Genomic DNA, 23,161 nt, shown 5'->3' on the forward strand with positions numbered 1-23,161 from the left:
CACAGACGCAGGATTTTAATCAGACTAATTGTGGTCCATTTACACGGTGGACAAACAAGTGAACAAAAATGGTCTTTCCTTGGTGGGTTGCTGAAGATATACGAGACAGGAAAACATTAAAACACAGAACTCTCCTGCCATGTAGTTGGAGAGACAATTTGTCCTAGCGACATCAGAGGCTGATGATAATTAAATGCAAACTAAAAACAATAAGGCAAGCTGGTAAGTACTGAACATGAAAGAACAGTTCACTGTGGCAAGTGTAATTATACTCTTAGGCTTTAACATTAAAAAAATTTAAATGACATCTACTTCTGTATTGACCAGTGTCAACACAAGATGGTTTTAATGTTCTGAACTTCTAGGAGAAGTGTGTATTCCTGTCCCTGAGTTTCAGAAAGCATTTCTTCTCTCCCAGCACCTAACATTTGTTAGGATCAAAGTGAAGAAGAAATTCCCATACAGTTTCTGTGACTCTCAGACAGCTGACCAAGAAATCCCTGAGGGAGCACACCGAGAAATAGCTTGATATAAACTCAGCAAGACTAAGTGAAAAAAACATGATATAGAGATAGATGTCTTGGGCATGTTTTTATTAATTGAATCTGGCTAGAAATGGCAGAAGAGGAAGAATAAATGTGGGACATGACAAAACAGGAAAAGCACAAGAAAACAAATGGCCAACATTCGCTTCTTTATTTTAAACATCACTATTATTTAAGACAAAGTCCAGTCATAAACCAAAAGAAAATGTTAGTTACCAACTAATTTGGGTGTTGTCAAACCAAAGTTAGAACCCTTACCAAAAGCTCTGAAATACTGTAAAAGATGACTTTGGGACTCCTCAAATGCCATAGGAGAACCTAAAAAACATAAAAGCAGTGATTCACTTCCTCCAAGAAAACCACAAAACTGTTCAGTTCAAATCATCTGCTTCCATTATTTATGGTGTTCATCAAATATAAGTATGTTTTCCTATCCTCTGTTGTTTGAAACGTGGAAATACTCAAGTCTACGCACAAAAATTAACTCCAAGCCTGAATCCACTGCCCTCACCATGATTAGGAGGAAACATGCTTTGAGGTGATCTAGAAGGCTAGAAAAACAGCCTTGGGTCATGCCCCTGTACCGAGGACTTTTCACAAAGTAACCCTACAGCACGCCTTAGAAAAATTAATTTATTAAAAACAGAAAAATTGAAAAATTACAAAAATTAGAAAAATATAAAAATTTGGGATCCTAGTGGCTCAGGAGGTATGCCCTAGGAGCGCAGGGATTATAGATCTTCAGGCTTACACAGCACTGGACGTCTGGTAGAAGAACTTGCAGTGCTGGGCTGACCTTTAGCTAATCCAAAAGTTAAGGAAAAATTATTATTAAAGGCTTCTTAATAGGAGTAAGGCTGATAATACCCAACACTAGCATCCACCACAACCAACCTGCAGTAGTCTCCACACTGCTCTGAAGCTTGCCTCGTTGTTTTATAGTGCCTTTGCTCCGCCCCAGTCAGCCCACAGCACACCCCTTTGGTCCAAAGTGATTGGTACTTTCCCTTTGACAGATCATCTCTGTCTACCAATAGCTCGTCGTTGTCAGGGGGGTAGTATCAGCTGAAGCAAGGGTGGTAACATGCCCTCATTAAGATTCAGGTTGCCATGGAGCTTGCCTGCAGAATAACGGCGATGGGGCTAAAAATAGCTGTTGGCTGTTAGAATCTGGGGTTTTGGAGTTGGTCCAGGGTCTAAGGTGCAAAGTAGAAACCCTTAAAAAAATATTAAAATACATCTAATACATCTTAAAACATTTGTAAAAGTATACAATGAACATGGGGAAAATAACTCTTATAATGTACAAGTGGCTTAAAGTTTGAAAAGGGATTTTTAAGTGGGAAACTTTTAACTGGGGAATTTTAACTGGGACTGGTGTAAATAAACTGCTTTGAACAAGTGAAAACATTAATAACAGAACTTGATTTCTGTACCTGGGCTGATGGTTAATTTTAACATTCAATTAAAACATATTTAACTCAAAATTAACTTATTAAAGCACTTAACATGCAAAGACCAAGCTAATTAGGGATTTCATGTATGACACCTTCCAACAGATCACAGGTGTCCTGGTGTATCCACTGTAAGCAGCAGAGTTGCACAGACCTGCCTGAGGGTCATGGGCACCCTGTTGTTCTCACCCTGCTTTCCAGACCACAAACGGACTTTGCCACCAGCTCATTCTCCAAAGGGGTCGTGCTGATCCATTATTTCCACAGTTCACCTGGGCTTCCTCCCAAAGGAAATTTAAGGATTTGGCTAAATGAAAGCCACTGGCTGTTTGAATAGGTCCTCTGGCTGGGATGACTGATATACCAGGTCTAATGAGGGTATAGCAGAGAACATCTGCTCAACATAGGTTGAACCAGTAATAAGACACAAGAAGGCAAATTTTCCGTCCCCTGCCCATTAGAGCTCTGGAGATTAGTATTTGTTCCTTCAGTGTTGCCTGGTAGTCACCAGTGGGCCAGGTTGTGGACTCCATTATACATACACATAATTTTCCCATTAAGGTGATGCTGGAATTAGGAAGTCATAAGAAGCAGGAAGGACTAGCTGTCTGAGCATACATCACATTAAGTTGACTTATGGCAAAACTAACAGAAAGTATTTTCTATTTTCATATTCAAGAGAAATTATGCTAGATATCCACTAAATAAATTAAATATCCACTAAAGCTAACACTGACTGCTGAAATATGTTGAATACAGTGAAGAAAAGTGAGTTAGGAACATATGACAGAAACCTCATTCTCTTAAATTCTTAAATAGTGTGTTGTAGATTCATGTGCAAGTGGAAGAAAACTGCTACAGGCACCCTTTTCATGCAGCATCTTCCAACTTCTGTGAAAAGTATGAGACTCATATAAGAAAGTTGAGCTTTAAAACATCTAACAGATTGTGGGCTTTAGACTTTAATTAGAGAGGGGAAAAAAAGAAACAAAGTAGACATGCTAGCTAGAATGAGCTGAAAAGTAGATCATAACGTTAGGAAACTAAGAAAAATATGTTGAAGTAAGCCTCATACTTTAAAGGTCCAGCCTTGTGTCACTGCTGGGGAAGAGAAATCCTTTGGCGAGGTGATCTGTGAGTTTTCATGATCAGTGATGCTTTAAACAGGAAATAATATGCCTTTCTCCTCTATGGAAAAAGATCATGTTTCTTATGGATTCATTTCAAAATTAATTGAGCTTGACCCATCATTTCTTCTTCCTTCATTTTCTAAAACACCTTATATCAAGTCCATTACAAAACAAATTCTGTAAATGGACTTGACATAGCCTTTCGTACTAGTCTTTTCTGTAATCAGTAAACAATTATACCTATGATAAAGGAGTATTTTTATGTTCACATAGTAAAAGGCTAAAATGGAAAAATAGACTATCCTATAAGAGAGGAATTTGGAAGCAAAAATGAAAGAAAAGGAACTCAGACAAAAATCTTAGGATCAAAAAAGATTTTTTTAAATCTTCGAATAATTCTGATACTCATCATTGCATGAATGGCTCTGGCAAGTACGTTTTTTAGTGTACTGAGAAAATGTTGAGAATTCTCTCTTTCTTTATGTGTGATGCACTCATAAAAAGGCATATTTTTAGTATTTAAAGTATTTTAGGTTTTAGGTTAAAGTCATAAACTGTGGTGGAACTGATATGGTTGGCTGTTGCAGGGTGTGAAACACCATTTTACTCCAAAACAAGGCCCCTCTAAATACTGTCTTTGTAAACACATTCCCATGAGCGAAGGTAATTACAAACTTTCCCCTGCAAGATAATGGGCATATTGCTCTAGTATGTTCAAAACTAGTCCGTTCACAGGTGAACTTCGTTACATAAAAGACATTGGTTTTACGAAGAAATGAAAACCAATTATGTGGTACACAATAAGCAAATAACAAAAACTGAAAGAATTGCAGAAATTCAGGCCAATTGCTTCAAAATTCAGGTTATCAGAATAGTCAAAGCGGTATGCACAGACTTTCTAATTTACCAGAAATACAGCAAAACAGACATCAAAAGAATTTAATATGATTCTTCTATTTCCTTTAAAGGTCCTTGTCAGACATAAGTCTGTGCTCGTTAACATGCAAGTTCTTGTGAACAAAACGTTCAGAAAATTTTGCTTCTTTCACTTTGTAATATTACAGATTTTCTTGATGGGATCATTATTGCAAAGTTGCAAAGTAGGGGTTTGAAAGTTTGATATGTATGAGCAGAAATAGAAATTAAATGCTTAATTAACTTGCTAGAGAAATAGAAGCACTTAAAGAAAACTCACAAGAATGTTCAAGTGGGTAGCGTGTATAATCGCAGAATTTAGTGTTGAATTCTCTGTTAATGTCCCCAAAAAAATCTACCTATTTTGTATCTCTCAACAAGCATTTTCAAAATTATCTCATCATTGTAGGAGAAAAAATTACACGTGGCCACTCACAGTGGAAAGCAGCAGCTAAAGGAAGGATTTTAGGTTTCTTTCATTAAAGCATTTCTCCAGACTGGCATCAAATTTAGATTTAGATTTCAGCATCTGTGAAATGTAAGAGTTGTCTTTATGAGATCAGGGAGGTTGCCTACAGCTGATACTACCGGCTGTTATAAATTAATGCTTTTGTCAGAAAAGAGCATTGATTTTCAAAGGCAATCCACACCTACCCCTACCATTTTTTCTGTGGAAAGCTGGTGTGCTGCTTTTCATTGCTTAGGGAGCTCTGTGAATCCCATGTTACTTTATAATTTTCTGGGTTTGCTGGTGGCTATTATTACCTATGTCTTCTCACTTTGGAATATATGTTACAAACCTTCATAGAGTGTGTTAGATCTCTAGCCCCATTGTGCTGGGTGTGGCTAAGATCATAAATATATATACATTCTTACCCATCAGAAATACTAACTCCTTTCAAGAAAAGGACTTGGACCCAGGTCCCACTGCCTCTAAATTCAGCTGAGAAAACGAAGGAATGGCGTGCTCAGTAACTTCTGATTGAATGGAAGCAGTCAAAAGGTTTGTTCTAAATCAAGGCTGAATATTCTTGCTGAGAGGACACTGCAATCAAAAAGTTACAGAAAGTACATGAGAAAACTAGTGTCAAAGTTCAGATGATCAAATTGTGTGTTCGTACATCTCTGAAGTATATATAGGAGCTTGAGAAGTTCTAACAGAGCAGTTCAGTATTTTAAACTAACAGTGTATAAAAATCAAGAGGCTCAGAAACAATTACTGTATGACGCTAACACCTTGATAAATTTACAGTAAAGCTTCTGACTTTCTCCTGTAATTTCTTCTTCCAGATTTTCCCAGGACTGAAATAAGATCTTCCTTTTTTCTGCAATACTGTCTTCCTCTGTCCCAGCATCTCCGCTGGCAATTTTGCTTTCTCTTTGTCCCCATACAAATGATGTATTGCCTTAACCACCACACCCCTCTCTAGCCTTTCTTTGCAGTCTGATTGAAGAACATCTGTAAGCCTGGGCAACAGCCAGGCTATCTGTTGACCTAACCAAAGCAGTGTTTACAGACAAATTCAAAAGGTAGGATGCATTGTGTTCAGAATTTGTACAGGCTCCAGTTGTCTTTGATTCCTCAGTGGCTTTACAGCATATGCTCAGGAGATGAAGAGAGCCAGGAGCACTGTGGCTTGAATAGGAAGTATCTTACTTTTCATAGCCACACGAAACAGCCACATCAAAGTAAAAATTGATATTAAATAATATTTGCAAGAAGATGAGAAATTAATGCAAACACTGTCTCAGTCCTTATGGCTTCTATTATGCTCCTTTATCGTAATATCAGTGTCTTCTGTTAGGGAGATGTTTCTTTTTTATTAAAGAAATATGATATACCTTAGAGAAAAGAAAGGGAAATGAACTAGTATTCTAAAATCAAATGTCAGATCTTCCTCTATCTAAGCTTGCAGATGATTACAAAAGGCTTAGCTGTAAGCCAGTTTTTATGCCGAGATACACACTGAAGCATTCCTATAGACTTAGTATTTGAGCTACACTCTTATTCCTCTATACAATATACAATGGCCAAAAAGAAATATTATTTGCAAACACCAGCTAAAGAAAATGCTTGATGTATTTGGAAAGCACCTGTGCGTCTCTATAAGCCTGCAAATACAGAATTTGATTCCCAACATTCCTTTAGTAAAAGTATACTACAAAAGTTGCTTTTCTTTCCTTTCCTCCTCATCCCTCAGTTTTCCTCACGTTTCTTTGGGAATTCAACAAGAATCTAAAGAAAGTAAAACACATCTGACTTTTAATAGCTGTTACTCAGAGTGACTCAAAGCTCTCACTATTATTTTGTTCTTTATTAATAAGAATTCAATCACAGTAAAATGATCTAGATTAATTGTTCATGAGCTCCAGTTCTGTCATTTTTCTGCTGAGACATGATGGCATTTCGTGGCTAAAAAAAATTAATTCCCAGTATTTTTCCAAAACACTTAAAAAGAAAAATAACATAGATGCACACAGGTGCTATTACTGGAATATTACAGGGTAAAATAATGCAGGAGATTACCTCAGAAAATATCATATGTGGATGGAAGTAATTTCCTGGATTACCTACACCTGAATGGGAGACAGACTTTCCCCACCAGTTGAAGGTTTAAGATCATCAACCCAACACATGTCTGTGAGAACTTTTCCTTCACCTGTAAGTGAAGATTTAGCAAATTACAGAAGTCCTTTGATCTACTTTATTTTCTTGTGTACATGTTTAAAACTAAGCATTTCAGCCAGAATTTCGAATATAAACTCAGTGGTGCAAAAATTACTTTACAAATAATTACAATACAGTTGAAACTTTTAACCATATATTATGTTGTCGCATGAAATTCTACTTTAACATGCTTTTAAACAATGAGAAATTTCCTGTTCAAAAATAAATGTTAAAATATATACAGGAATATATAAGAAGAATTTAAAAGTCAGTGTCATCATTCAATATCATTTATAATCATAATCAGCTCTAATGAAATTTTTAGTTCAGTATGTGAGGTTTCTTGTGTTTAACTTACACACGTCATAGGGATTAGATGAGAGACAAGGGGCAAAATTGGAATGTGAGAAATTCTGGCTGAAGAAGAGAATGGAGATTTTCTCTTCTAGAATGATGAAACACCAGAACGGGTTGACCAGGGAGGTTGTGCAGTTTCCATCCTTGAAGATACTCAAAGCTCAAGTGCATGAGACCCCAAGAAGCCTGATCTTATTGGATATGCTGTGAGCTGGAGGAGGTTTTCTGGAGCTTCCCTCCAACTTGTGTGATTCTGGAATTCATATAAAAACTGGTAGGTGTACCTTAGAAAGAGGCTGAACACCCACATGCTTTGAATCCTTTAAGTGGAACTTCAGGGAGGGCTTTCAGAACAGAAATAATTTTTTTTTAATTATTCTTTAGTTCTTTTCACAATTTATGAAGTCTTTTGACCTCTCCAGGGTTAAAAGATACAGTGTCAACAGCCTGATGTATTGATTTTTATGATTATATTTTTATAGTATATTCATCTATACTTAATTATTTAATAAAGTAGTTTAGAAAAAGCAGAACAAAACAAATAAGAGGTGTCATTTGATTAAAAACATTTTAGAGGAACTCTCATTAAGTATTTACTTCTGGGTGATCCAAAATTCTTTTCATTTTCCATTTCTCTGCTGACCTAAAAAAAAAAGCCAACCCCCCCAAACAGCAAACCCCAAATACCTCCTGCTTCCTTCTGATGTTGCTATTCCCTGATGCTCAAGTGACATATCAGATAGATAAGTATTCATCTGTTTCATCTTTTTTTTCATCCCATTCCCCAATCTCATCCCATAAAAGAAATCCTTATAATCGGTCTCAGTAACTTTTCAGTATTGAATATAATCCCACTTGTACTACCCCAGCATTCAAAATGATCATTTTGATATTCTGATACTCTCTGATGTTAACAGTGGCTCCTTATTTTAATATCAGCTGCAAATTTCATTGATACATTTTGATTTTTCTAGTGGCAGAAAAAATATAAGAGAAAATAAAAATTAGTCCCAAATCTCATTGTTTGAGTATTCTCATCATTTGAGTATGTCCACCTGTAGTCTCCCTTGGCATGTTACTTCTGTGTTCACCATACAGTACTGGCACAGCCCCTTTTATCCAGAATCTTAAGCATTCTGCTCGTTTTTCTGGGTTTGGCTGGAGTAGAGTTAATTCTCTTCACAGTTGCACCGTATGGCACTGTGTTTTGGGTTTGTGCTGGCTACACTGCTGAGCACCCAGGGATGTTCTCGTTATTGTTGAGCAGTGATTACAGAGAGGCAGGACTGCCTCTGCTCCTCATACCACACCGCCAGTGAGAAGGCTGGGGATGCACAAGGAGTTGGGAGGCAGCACAGCCAGGACAGCTGACCCCAACTGGCCCAAGGGATATTCCATACCCGTATGCTGCCATGCTGACCAGTGAACTAGGGCAGAAGTGGCCGGGGTGCCACTAGACCCTGGCTGAGCAATGGCCAACTAGTGCTGAGCAATTGCTTTCATTTTCATCACTTGTCTTCCTTGGGTTTTATCTCTCCCCTTTTCTCCCTCTCTTTGTGATTTTGATTTTCAATATGATTTTATTACTGATACTATTTAATTTATATTATTCAACTGTTCTTATCTCAACCCATGGGTTTTCTCACTTTTACCCTTTCAGTTCTCTTGCCCCCATCCTGCTGGGAGGGGTGGGAGAGTAAGCAAGTGGCTGTGGAGTGCTTAGTTGCCAGCTGGGGTTAAACCATGACACTTCTTTTGTTCTAATTCCCATCTTCTTCCATTTGCATCATGTAATCAAAGATGTTTTACTGAACTTTAGATAGCTAAGGTCCACCAGATTTCTTTTATCTAGGGAGCCAGTCACAATAAACAAGAATTGACGCTGATCTACAATTGCTAAGCATATGTTGCATTTTATTTCATCACCAGCTGTTTCTAATTTTGTCCCTTATGGTGTTAAAACAACAACCAAACAAAAAAAAAGAACCCACACAATTTACATATTTATTGAGATTCCTCTAAGCAAAACAAAACAAACTCCAGGGTAAAAGGAGTTATCAGTTAATCTGAGAGCTCAGATACAAATGAAACTTAATCTGAAACAATGCATCCTTTTAAACATCCTCAATCGAAAAGTCAAGTGAGAGCAGCACCAGCTGCCACATCCTAATTCGTATACCAAAACAAACAAACAAAGAAATCCCATGGTAAATATGTACTAGCTGGTTGTGATACAGTTGACTTAGGTATAAAGATCAAAGACATGCTGGAGAATATTCTACATCTAATATTATATTTAATAGATTCAGGACAAAAATAAACCACAATTAAGATGAGTCACTAAATATAAAAGTTACGTGCAGTTAAGCATTATATAAGATTTCAGTTTCCTCAGAGACTCAAAAACCAGTATCATAAAGTTGAAAATGTCATATATCAAATGAAAAAATACAGTGTGCTATTTACAACTGAATGGGATCTGCTTAAAGATTTGATTTAAAATTCTAATTAGTTTTGCCCTTGATTATGAAAATGTATTAGAGAATAAGTCATAAAACCATAGAATAGCTTGGATTGGAAGGGGCTTCAAAGACCACCTAGTTCCAACACCCCTGAACTGGGTGGGAGCACCTTTTACTAGTACATGTTGCTCAAAGCCCCATCCAGCCCTGCCTTGAACACTGCCAGAGATGGGGCATCCACAGCCTCTCTGGGCAACCTGTTCCAGTGCCTCGCCAGCCTTGCAGTAAAGACTTTTTTCATAATACCTAATCTAAAGTTAACTGTCTTTCAGTTTGAACCCATTCCCCCTTGCCCTGTCACTACATGTCATCATAAAAAGCCTCTCTTCATCTTCCTTGTAGGTTCTCTCCAGGTACTGAAGGCTGCAATCATGTCATCCCAAAGTCTTCTTTTCTTCAGAATGAGCAAATATACTGTTAGATATTATGAAAAGTGATAGGATAATGAGCCCTTTGAGATTAGCAAGTAGTGCCATTCTGAGAATTCAATAACAAAACCCACGTTGTCATGATTTGGGATGTAGAATCTCTTGACCTACACTAGTTAGCAGTCATGTTAGAAGTTCAGCTCTCAGGGAACTCTACACTTTTTTCCCATCCATTAGGCATAAAGCACAATCCTGTATTAACTGAAGTACAGAATGGTCCAGATTAGACATTCTTATCTAGATTCATTCCTATGCCTGAGCCACAATCAGAAGAGACATTTGCCAGCTTAAAAGCATTATTTGTCTAGATTTTCCCATTAGACTTGTCTCTGAGAAGAGCCACTAGTACTGAAATAACAGTACTCAGGCAGTGATGTCATCTCAACAAATCGCCCTGGGCGATTCTGGTCTTGGGTTGTTAGTTTGGCTTATGGATGGATACCTCTCTATTAGAGAGAACTGTGGTAGATCAGTGATTTTCTGCCATCTGTAAACAGATGGATTGAAATTAGTTACTAATTGGGGTGAGGGACATCAGCATATGAAATACCAACCACCTGGGCCATAAAGTCATCTGCTGTAGGATTGTAAAACTCTGGTGCTTCATAATGTCCATAGCTCTCGTAATGCCTAAAAATGGCTCAGAGTGATGTCTTGGTAATATTTGCAGCTGGGAAGGATCCAGGTTTCAATCTTTCTTTTGGCTGACAGTGTTGACACAGACTTCAAACCAGACAGTGATTAAATCTTAGATTTCTGAGTTTAAAAACCCAATATTGCTTTGAGCTGCATTTTAAACTAGTAAGTATTCTTTCACCTCTTATGTAAGCAATCTGCTTATAATAGCAGACCACCGTCTTGCAAGCAAAGCATTGCAATGGAATTATATCAAACTGTCAGCGTCTGTTTTAACACTTGCAGACACGATCCCAAATGTCCGTGGGTGTCTCACATATATATATTTCGCTACAAGCGTTAAAACTTAAATCTTGGATTTGTTGCTAGAACTGGATGCTGTAACCATAGCGATTACCTTTCAGTTGCTAGACTTTGAGTCGCCATGAAATGAAGAAGGAAAAGGCTTGGGGAGAGATTTTAACAGTTCACCCAATATTGAACTGACACCTACTGCTGAATCTACATTGATACTGTAGGAAATAGATATCTCTATGACAAGCAGTCTTTACAGACAGAATTTGTAGAAGGAATACAACTAAAAACTGACTGAAATCAGGATTAAGGAACAAGAATTCTTCCTGTAAATACAAAAAGGGAGAAATACTGTTCTCACAGTACACAGAACGCTAATATAACAGATATATGCCCATCACAAAAAGGCTTTTCCCAAACATCAGGTTGGTGATACAGGAGAGGATAGATGATAAAAAAAACAAGTGCTGGGCAGGGACTAAGCTGTCTTAGTTGCTCCCCTGGAGCTGAGACATAAGAATATTATGCATGTCATGTGGCAGCTACCATTGCTGCAGACCACGTACAATACCTATTAAGCCTACTGAATTTCATTTTGCTACAGCCAAAACCAAGCTATTCTCCCATCCTGTCTTCTACACATTCTCAGTAGGATTACATTACCTATATACATGTTTCTTGCAGAAGCCACAAAGCTCTAACTCATCTGCAGCTATTTCACTGCTCAATATACCAACATTTGTTTGTCTGTTTTATCACATCTTTAATCTAGGAGAGACCCAAGAGTTAACATTCATCTGTCTGTCTTAGAACAAGAGGGCTGTCATACTGTCTAAGACTGGTGTCCATTTAAAGTCCTGTCTCCACTGTAGGCAACATCCAATACTATATAAAAAAGTACAAGAATCCTCCAACACAGAGAAGTGGAGCAATCTCCCCCCAACATTATTTTCATTCTGACCCACAAACGGGAAGCTATTTTACCCTGAACCATGCTAATTTATATTCCTCCCAAGATTTATTTACAACACACTTTGGTAAGCCTGTTTTAACAAGCGCAAATTAGGTGTCACTTCTATCACTAAAAATAGCAAACTGAAAAGCATACTGGAAGAGTAATCTATTTCACTCAAATTATGAGAAATTATAGGAGATCTCCCCATGACAACACTGGTGAATGCTGGAGATTTGTTTCTAGTATTGTGCTTTAGGGTTCAGAGTAGGTGGAAAGAGGAGGCAGGACTATCTGCTTCTGATAATTTGCTGACACCAACTGTTAGAGCAAGGTGTTTGAGTCCCAGTGCCGCTATCTGACTTTCTATCCTTTTCCAAAGAAAATGGAGTATTGCATCTGAAAAGTTTGCTGTAGGGTATGTTAGAAAGTTAGTCTAATGAAAGGAATGTACTAAGGTGAGAGCAAATAAAGGCAGAGCTGACCCTTGTTGTTTCTTAAACTCCATTCTCCACTCTGTTCACTAGCTCTATAATTATTGTCTGAGAAGAGTTGATCTTCAGGGAACAGATGTTCATACTATCCTGAGATACCTTAAGATGTTGTAATTAGCAGAAAGCAAGCAGAAGGATAAATTATTTTGTAGTTCAGTAAATTTATTACTACACTCTAACAGATCTAAAAGCCATTCCTGCTATAAATAAGTGAAAAACTACAAATCCATTCGGATAAAACATACCCGTCTGGAGAGACCTGTGACTAGCCGGCATGTTTATCTCTAAGCATTCAGTGTCTACTGATGCAAACCCACTGGTTCTGTAACTATTTAATCAAGGTTTATGTGATTAAGTAAGGCAAATAACAGGCAAAATATGGAAAAGGTCCATTTTACTAAGCCCACATTTGACTTCACCTATACGGTATCATCAGGAGCTTTAAGTGAAGGCACTTGCCATATTGCTTCAAAGATTTTCTTTCTGCATGGCATGTTGCTGCATCCTACTTTGTGCTGTAGCTTCACTTGTCTCATTGCCCATGAAAGCCTTAAGTCACATTAGAAGTCACCACCCAGAGCTATTTTATCATATTGAAGATTAGCAAGACTCACCGCCAATACCACATGAAGAAAAACCTTCCCATCATCTGCATTGTTCCTCATACCATGAACAGTGGCATGACTTGGTCACCTCTGCCATGTACCAAAACTTCCAAACAACTGATCTCCTGTCCCAGGAGTTCCTGCTGTTCAGTTTCTCACTATCATCCCCTTCTTGCCACAGACTCTTTTTGTGGGTGGCAAGAGGAAAAAAGTTACGTCTGCCCCATAATTTACTTCTCTACAGGAGTGCTGTTTCATTGACATTGGTTTCCACTTGTGTCCATAAACACCTCATTTATCAGCACTGTCTTCAGAAAAGCCAAGCCTTCTGGACCTCTACACTTCATACTACTCTGATAATAGCATCTATGGTTAGTTGTGCAAGAAGTTAAACCAGTCCGACAAAAGGCTGTAGGTGAGAAAATACTACATTTCAGTTTTGAGCGATAGTGTCACAGACTTAGGCTTCACAGTTTGGCCAGCTGCATGTAGAGCTTCTCTGGCTGAATACAAGTCTATTTTAGTGGAAAATTAGTCTTACTACACAGTGGAAGCATTAAGAAAAAGAAACAGAAAAGCAGTCATATTTGTAGGAGGAGGAATAAATGCATAGGAACAATTTGAAATGCCTGTTTCACTCCTGAAAACACACTGAATTTCCATTCCTCTCTTGGATTGAAATAGTCTAATTTGCAAAATGGTGAAAACTTAGCAGTAACAAAAAGCTGTTTGCTTGTTTCTAAATGGAAAAATATTCATGAGGACTTTCAGTTGACACAGTTAAGGCTCTACAATGACTCCAGAAATTAAAGCTTCAGAAGAAAACATTGCTTGGCCAACAGCCCATGGATTTAAGATCCCTCAGCCCTCAATCGTCCCTCTAGCATATATCATATGAGTTGCAATAAATTCAGGACACCAGGATACACCAGACTTACACCATCTGCACCAGTGATCATCACACATGAATGTCTTTTTAGACATTTTAACTTTATTCTTCATAGTGTGACACAGCTGTCTCCAAAAAGCACCAAGGGAAGTGAAGCTATGTGCAAGAGAAGTGCTACATGTACTTCTGCTGTCCTTTCAAGATGGACAAAAAAATGAATATTTCAGAAGCACGACAGGTTAAAAAAAAAAAAAACAGACAAGAACTCAACAAATCAACTCCATGCTTCTGCCAGCAAGGCTCCATCTGCCCCTCTCAGAGGTCACCATGGTGGACAAGCTTCACAACAGCACCTCAGTATTCTGTAGCAGGCTGTAGCAAACCAAGGAAAGCTGAAGAGTCAAGAGTGGCTTTCTTTGTTTCTTTTTCAAATTTTGTGGATGCTAATTGTTTTTTCCCCAAGTTAATAAATGAGCAGACAAAGACACGGTAATTCTGAAATAGTTGACTGGCTGCTGAGCTCCTATGGTATTTTAGTACTGTGAAAACACTAACAAACTTACATAGCAAATATAAGAGCACAGATAGGCTACTAGATGCCAACCCACTAGATGCTTGGGTGTCACAGTCATTTAAGAAGGATTGGTGCAATCCTGGCAATAGATCTGAGCTGCTTCTGTCACTCTGACTTGACGCTGTAGAACAGCTGTACATAGCTACTAAACCCAGCCTCTGCTGTAGCCTCCTGCCTGGCACCACACTGCTAACTCATTCTGGTTCACCGTGGCCTCCTCTGACTAGAAAGCATGAAAATTGCCTTGACTGAGAACAGTGGTGCATGTGTTCTGGGATCTTTCACAAGTCCTGTAGTTTTTCCTGCCTCATTCTTGGGACTGTAAATCCCACTCCAGAACGGTAGTATCACAGCTGCTGGGAGCTGCTCTGCAAAGCTGCTTTGCCTTCCTCCTTCACTCTTATTTGTCCTTTCCTGCCCCAGAACCAATGCTTGGGTAGCCATTGGTGGTGCAGACAGGATCAAGGAATTTACTTACATGAAAAACACCATGCAAAAATAGTAATGACAAAAGTTCATCTCTAACCTGGATTCCTTCCATGTCCTAAGTAGTTATTCAAATGTGTGCAGTCACACAGGAAGGGATGGAAGTAGCAGCTGTCTGGAGCTTCACTGAGGTGAAATCCTTCTGAAACTTCAGTCTCAGAGAGAGGTTTTACTGTCCCAAGCATTAAATAAAACTGATTTTGAGGTTTACTTTATTTATAAAGTTATTTGCATAAAGACACTTTTTTTCAGTATATTGGCACCAATCCCAATTTTCTGCACTAAGCTACTCGATTCTTCAAATAATTGCTAATCTCATGTTCTCCCTAGTTACATATTTTGCAGGAAAGAGAGCCTGCACCTCCATATCCTAATCAGTACTCAAGAGTATTAATCAGATGCTTTCCAACCGACGGATGAGTTATTTGCTCTTGCTTGGTTTTATTTTCTTCTCCTACAATGTCTACACATACTATACAATATTTTGCAATGTTGGTTCCCATGAGACTGGCAACAGCACTGGATTGTAGGGTTTTAATCAGATTAATCATGTTAAATTGGCCAACGCCATTAGTAATCCATTCGAATATGCTGTTAGTAAAATAAAAGTAAAACAAAAAGTCCTTTTCTATCAACACTCTAAAAATACTCTGCATTCTGCTCTGAAGATATGGTGTCAACAATACATGCATTTAAAGGCAAACTGATTCCCTGCAAAAGCCAAAAGCAAATTTTCTGTAGAAGGTCTGCATCAGTGTTGTAAACCCGTTGACTATGATGTTAGGTTATCATGTAAGCAGCTTAATGATATTTAAATTATGCAGCTCATGAGAAATCTCATGAAGAGCTTTTCCACAAGCTGCCTTTTGTAAAAACATCCCAGATGAAAAGCAGGTATTTACAGCATGTTTGGTTTGCAGTGACCCCAAGATGACAGAATTCAGTATCTGGAGGATAGCTGAGACAGTGAGCTGCGGAGTTAGGACTCAGGACATCAGGGCAGTAGAATTTGGCTTATTTGGGTAATTGCTATGTAAAATTCCCCAGCAAGCAGCCATCGAGCAGAAAGAGATGAGGCTGAATTTAAAAAAAAAAAAAAAAAACAGAAACAATCCACCATGTCATGCAAGAGGGCCAGAATTTCACCAGCAGAACTGCCAGGCTAAGACAGAAGCCCCTCCATGAACTAAAACACAGAAGGGAGCATACAGGAGGAGGAAACAAGGCAACAGAACTGGCAAGGAAACCAGAAACAAGAATTACTGTTCAACTGGCTGGAAAAGAGAGGAAATAGAGATGCCCTCTATGTGAGAAAACAGCTGGAATACTTGGAGCTCTGCCTTAGGGTGGATCAGAAGCCAAACAACAGTTTATGGATCAAGATTAGCAGCCAAACATTGTTTGGCCTTGTAGTGGGTATGTACTATAGATTTCGTGACCAGGAAGAAAATGCAGATGAGACTTTCTTCCAACAACTGGAAGAAGTCTCACATGCACAGGTCCTGTTCCTTGTGGGAGACAAACCACTGCTGTATCTGCCCGAAGGATGATAGAGGAGGGCTCTGGTAATCTAGAAGACTTCTTGAATGCACTGATGACAACTTCCTGGTAACTAAGAAGCTAACAGGAGAATATGATCTGCTAGACCTTGTAGTTGCAAGAAGAAAAATTTGTCTGAGATAAGAAAGTCAGAGGCAGCCTTAGCTGCAATGACTCTGAGATGGTAAACTTCAGGAATCTGAGAGGAGAAAAAAACGACAAAAAGCAGGATCACAGCCCTGGATTTCAGGAGAACAGCTAAGGCTTCCTCTGACTTTCATGTCTCAAATTCTCTCTAAATCTCAATGAGATCCTTTAAACCTGAGTCTTTAATTCTGTGAACCATAAAAATATTGCTTCAAATCCTAGTTGGACCTGACAGTAAAAAGAGACAGGGCAACAAGAAAGGCTTCTCTAGTTACATGAATTGTAAAAAGAAGAGGCATACAACATGGGTCAAAAGGTAATTAGGAGTTCACTGATAATAATTTCGAAACTTCTGCCTGCCCTGGTGAAAAATGTGTGTCCTCAGGGAGGTCTCTGGTGATATGAAAACCAGCAAACACTATACCCGTCTCTGGGTCCAGCCAGGAAACTCAGAATTCAGCAGATGGGAAACTGATGGATTAAGTAGCAGGTGAATACAAGCCACAAAGGGCATTGTCATCATGTAAACTGTATACTAAGTGACACTGGCAGGGGTGTGGGCAGCGCAGAGGGGAATTATTACCCTGCCATATTCTGTAATGGTAAGGCTGCACTTAAAACAGTGTCTCCCATTTCTTTCCTGATACTGAGAAACTGAAAAAGATCCAGTGAAGAGCTTTCAGTGTGGCCAGGGCCTTGAGCCTATAACCTATCAGGAGAGACATGGGAACTTGACTTGCTTTGGTTGGCAAGGACAAAAGCCAAATGCAAACCTCATGGCAGCCTTCAGTTTCCTGGAAGGAGGATTGCAGTAAAACCACTCTCAGTAATGGCAGATGAAATAATGAAGGGCAGCAGCTACTAATTGCACATAGGGAAGGTCAGAGTAGATGTCGGGAAAGATTTCTCGCCAAAGAGGTAGTGCAGCACTGGCAGAGTGTGCATACAGATGGGACACGATGCGAGTGGGGGGGCTGAAAGAGCATTGCGTCCGTCCCGATCACGTCCCTGTCGGAGCAGCTCTGGAGGTGCTGCGCAAACGCTCGCACACACTGTGACACACCAGAGCTGGTGGATACTCACAGCCACTCACACCCACAGAGCCTGACAGCTCCTGCAGCGTCGCCAGGGACAGAGAGGCAGGAGGGGTCCTTTGTATTGAGTTCTGAGGGGTTTATTGGGGTCCCTGCTCGAGGGGACCCAGGGACAAAGAACACAGAACACTGAAGGATCCAGGGTTTTATCCGGAGCGGCACCAGGCGTGGGCAGAACATCAGAGACCTATCACCTGGGGGCCAGGGGGTGGAGAGGACGTGGGGTGACAGGACAGTGACTGGGGACAGCGAGGGGTGGAACAAGGGTACCAGGAACCAGTGGGGTATTAAGTAAAGGAGAACTGTCTAGAACATGGACTTAAAAGGGGGTGGTCTTAGACCTCTGAGCTTGCCCACCAGCAGACCTCCACTGTTTTGGGGCTCTGTGGCTCCTTGGTCATTCCTGGAGAGGACTCAACCACTGCAACACAGATGTTGTGGAATTCCCATTCTAGAGGGTCTTCAAGATTTGCTAGAGAAAGCAGTATCTCAGCCTTAGACAGGGTTGGTGGCAGTCCTGCTTCCAGCAGAAGATTGGACTAGAAATTCCCAGAGGATTTTGCAACCAGCATGTCAGTAGTCTTCTAGTACTATGACAGTGTCACTAACACCCTTAGTGTTACCCACTCCAAGCACAAAATATCTCCACTTTGACTGTCATTATAAAAGAGAAATGTCATGATGTGCCTCTATCCCTGGTTTCTAAGTGCAGCACAAAATGTGAGTATCAGCCTGATCTATCATTTATGGGTTAGAATTCTGTAAAGCAGTCAGGGTGCCAAAAATATACAGGAAAAATATCTCTGGCCATGTAAGTCATCATAATCATGACCATTGTATTCAATGGTCACTATTCAATCATAAGCCTAATGAACAATGAAACAAAGTTGTCCTGAGCAATTAGAAAAAAAAAAAAAGTAGTAGTTACATACAAAGCTACAAAGCAACCAACCTATCAAAAAAAAAAACAAAAATACCTTCACACACCGAAAAAACCCCAGTAAGGTATACACATGTGTAAAGATCTGGCAGCAGCTATGTAATTACTGTTTCTATTCCAGGTAGAGCCATTGACTCATCGCATGTCATTTGACCTCCATCTGCTTTGCTCAAAACTAAAGAAAATTGATACAGTAGAATGACAGCTGAGAACCAGGCAGGAGGAATTAAATAGATTTCAATCACCAGACCTATAGAAATAGAAATAACTCCTGCTCCTAAATGGATAAAAAATAAATTTTATATATACATTAAGGCATTAAAAAGAAAAAGCCAGTTGCTGTTCTTATAAAGTTAGCCCAACCTCATATTAAGATATATGTATCTTTCCTCCTAAATTGTTAAGCATCTTCTGGAGCCAAAGGGTCTAGGTATGGTTGGCTGTCTTTACTTCTGATTTCTTACTTTTAAGTTGGGCTTAAGATAAGGCCCTGCACAACACAGAATTAATAAATTTTACTTCACATGATCAGCTAGTTCGTCCTGTGACTCCAATTCATTTTTACACTGCAGATATTCACTTTCGTGTGCTTTCTTTAACTTTGTGACCAGTTCCTATAAGATTTCTGGTACTGTTAGCACTTATACAATAGGGTTCAAGACAAAAGTCAACAAACCTCTCCCATCTGCTCCTGAGACTGCAATCAGTTCAGCTTCACCTGCAGCACTGTGCACTGACACCACAAGGAATTCCTCTGAGCTCTTAGCACTGTGTCATCCTCCTTAGACATTCAGTGCACTTTGTAATGGTCTCATAGTTCACCCCTGCTGAGCTAGATGGAAATTACAAAGGAAAAAAATAATCAAGTGCTTCAGCAACACCATTATTAGAAAACAGGCTGCTTTCCAATTATCTTGCTTATAGGTAGCAAGGGAAGTGGGGTTTAATTATTTCTTCACTCTTCCACAATGTTTTTCCTTAATGGGAAGTTGAAAGTGTTGCACCCTCCCAACTAACTTTGCTTAGTTTGCTTTAGTCCTCACATCACATTCCATGTGATAAACCCTCAGAACTGACCTATGCCCAACTCGTGAGTCAGTCCTCCAGCCAGTAAGGAGCTCTCTCCATATAGTCCACACAAAAACATGGGAAGTACAGTTTTCACCTAAGTGCCCAGTCCTACTCCTGTGTATTGGTGCTTCATCTCCAAGCTCAATGAAATATTTTGGAATGTCAGTTAAAGCTTGAAATGTCTTTTCCTTGGAGTGCTTTCTCCCCCTGTTTGCAGAGAGGATGAGGACAGCACTTCCTGAGCACAAGGTCACAGTCCTCAAATGTCATTCCACCATTCCCTTTCATGCCTGCACATGAACAGACAAGTTTTTGTAAAACTCAGAGGAGAAGGATGCTGAAATATTCTGGACTTCAGCATAAAGCAGCATATAATACCTAGAATAACTTTCCATTTTAGTTGTCAGTACTTGGTCTTGAGCATTAACTAGAGTCCTCAGACACAGGCAGACAGGTATGGGCCACCTGGACCACTTGGGTTTGTTTGGGGGGTTTTAGCAAAAACTTGTTTTTAGCTGTGTCACAGAGAGAAATGTTTGAGAGAAAATATGTTTTTCTCTTACTGCTGTCTACATTTGGTCTTAAAAGATGTATGTAGGCTTTTATTAACATATGTTGGTCTATGAGCTACTTGGCAGTAAGAACCTTCTCTTTTCCTTTGCTTTCTCTTCAGTTGTTCTTTCTGAAACGCCAGGTGCCCTCACTGGAGCCAAAGTATGAAGGACACTGTTATTTGCCGCCTGTAAAAATACATGAACACATTAAATATAGTTACTGTATATGCCACTACACTTTTATTTCTTTACTCCAACATTCATTACATTGACACTTTACCTAAATGTATATATCTCCTGTGCCATATTTTTCCTGTTCTCCACCCCTCTCCTCATGCATCTTTATGACAGCATAACCCTCCATACAAAAAAAAGACTAGAAGCTTCAAAAGCAAAGTCAAATATCATGAGAATAGATACCATTGCTTGTTTCCTACAGGTACTAAAAGCAGTTCATTGATCTTTCCAGGAATAGGAATCCTACCATGGACATGATCTGATTCTTTTGTTGGCAATTAACATAGCCACTTAAGGCAGATGGTGTTAAATGTGAACTGTGAAAAGTGTTACAGTGGTGTATCTCACTGCTATCGCAGACAGTAGGTTATGCAGCTGGCAGTTTGAAGTGCAGCTGAGAATGGTATAGTAGTTTTCCACCTTTCTCAAAGGAGCTTCCAGCATGCAGTGAGGGTAACAGTAACACAGCTGTAAGCCTACCTTGCCTGCTACCTTACTGTCCTGCTAAATTTTGGCAAATCCATTTCTAATCAAAATGTTCCATATTAGTATTTAGTAACATCATTGCTCTTCTTCCTATAAAAAGAGCGAATGGCACATTCAAGCCTTTCAGGTTAGCAATGTTCAAATAAGAGGGGAAAAAAAGCAGCAAAGGGCAAGGCAGTGGGTTATTGTTTTAAAGTATAGAAGTCCTTACTCGTCTCCAAGAGGAAAAGCAGAACACACAATATAAAATTGGGATTTTACCCTCCTCTATGTTAAATAATACAAAAACAATGGAACACAACTGTCATATAAACCTATTTAAATGTCAGAAGCATTTATTACTGCTTCTGCTAAGTATTATTACTAAAACACTGAAGAAAGTGCAACAAAATATATAGTTTATTGTTGCAACTGAGAAATGTTTTGCTTTTTGCTTTGCTTTTCCAGTAATGATTGAAGACATTGGATGCAGTTCTTATCCCATTGCATTTCATGGGACTTCTGCTTTGACTGCAAGGAGTAATACTGGATCCCAGTACAGTAATGCCTCCACTTCCAACATTATTATGATTCTGATCTTGTTCTTGGCTGTGCTTTGAGCAATAAAGAGCATCATCATTATGTATGTATCAACTGTATGGATTCCTGCTAGATCTTTGCTTCTTTCTGTAAGACACAACTGTGATGCCACGTACATAATTGTGAAGTTATAAATGCCAACAAGTTTTATGAAATACTTTCCTGAAGAATTATCAGCACATTTGAACAACAGAAATGCAAGGCACTTTACTAGCAACTGGAACTACCAACTGGATCAAACAAAATTTAAAAATCACAGAATCATTTTGGTTGGAAAAGACCTCTGAGATCATCAAGTCCAACCTTTGACTAATCACCACCTTGTCAACTAGATCAAAGCACTAAGTGCCATATCTGGTTGCTTCTTGAACACCTCCAGGGATGGTGACCCCACCACCTCACTGTGCAATGTTTAACAACCTTTTCTGTAAAGAAATTCCTCCTGATGTCCAACCTGAACCTCCCTGGTACAGCTTGAGGCCATTTCTTCTTTCCATGTTGCTGGTTGCCTGGGGGAAAAGACTGACAACTTCCTTTCTGGTAGTTGTAGAGAGAGATAAGGTCCCACCAAGGCTCCTTTTCCCCAGATTAAACAACCTCAGCTCCCTCAGCTGCTCCTCATATGACTTACACTCCAGACCCTTCACCAGCTCCATTGCCCTTCCCTGGACTCCCTCCAGCACCTCAATGTCTTTCTTGTAGTGAGGGGCTTAAAACTGAGCACAGCACTTTAGGTGCAGCCTCACCAGTGCCGAGCACAGGAGGGGATGATGACTGCCCTGGTCCTGCTGGCCACACTATTGCTGATACATATTACCACAGGCCTGGGCCCTAGGGTATATCACTGTGTCCCGCAGCCATAGGGAGGAGGAGGAGAGAAGATCCAGTAGGCAGGAATGGTGCAGCAAGATTGATTTATTTAATTATTTTACAAACTCTTTTATAGACTTTTTTCTTCATAGTCTAATTGGACAAAGGATCAGCCACCCCTTGGGGTGATTGGCTAAAATCCTGAAGCATCCATTGTCAAAATATTTTTCTACCATAAACAAGACTTTCCAAGGTTGCAGGTGGCTTGGTTGTTTACATGCTCTGCTACCTCTTCTGTGAGAGAGAAAAGTCTCTCACGGACTTAGAAAATAGCAAGAAGATCCTTGCTAGCAGCATTTTTGTATCTACAGATACAGGCCAGGATGCCATTGGCCTTCTTGGCCACCTAGGCACAGCTGGCTCGTGTTCAGCTGCTGCTAGTCAGCACTCCCAAGTCCTTTTCTGATGGGCCACTTTCCAACCACTCTGTCCCCAGCCTGTAGCTCTGCCTGGGGCTGTTTGGCCAAAGCATAGGACCTGGCACTTGGCCTAACAAGACCTCGTGCAACTTTTTCTCCTATGGAAGTCTCACATCTACAAATGCTTTGTAATTTTCTGATGGAAAACATGATTTCTGCGAAACTGAAGTTTGCTGTGTGAAAATTAAAAAACACCAAACAGCTTCTGTATGGAAAATAGAAGGCTTTTATCCTATTGTCCTGGAGTCACTGTAGCTTTCTGTTCCATTTTCCCTG

General features: G+C 39.5%; 1 protein-coding gene across 7 annotated transcripts in view; it reads left to right on the forward strand.

Annotated features, from left to right (window-relative positions):
- Nucleotides 1-23,161, forward strand: part of GABRB1 (gamma-aminobutyric acid type A receptor subunit beta1) — a 127,082-nt gene that overhangs the window by 38,980 nt on the left and 64,941 nt on the right. Inside the window, exons 1-2 of one of the 7 annotated variants that reach the window (XM_048303563.1) lie at nucleotides 2,058-7,343; nucleotides 21,465-21,639. The exons of 5 other annotated variants lie outside the window; for them this stretch is intronic. The gene's annotated coding sequence lies outside the window, so the exon portion shown is untranslated. Of the gene's footprint in view, nucleotides 1-2,057; nucleotides 7,344-21,464; nucleotides 21,640-23,161 lie in introns of those variants that run through there. One more of the 7 variants, XM_048303564.1, reaches the window with a different exon arrangement.

Source organism: Corvus hawaiiensis, chromosome 5 (assembly GCF_020740725.1).
Source record: "Corvus hawaiiensis isolate bCorHaw1 chromosome 5, bCorHaw1.pri.cur, whole genome shotgun sequence".
Classification (NCBI taxonomy): domain Eukaryota; kingdom Metazoa; phylum Chordata; class Aves; order Passeriformes; family Corvidae; genus Corvus; species Corvus hawaiiensis.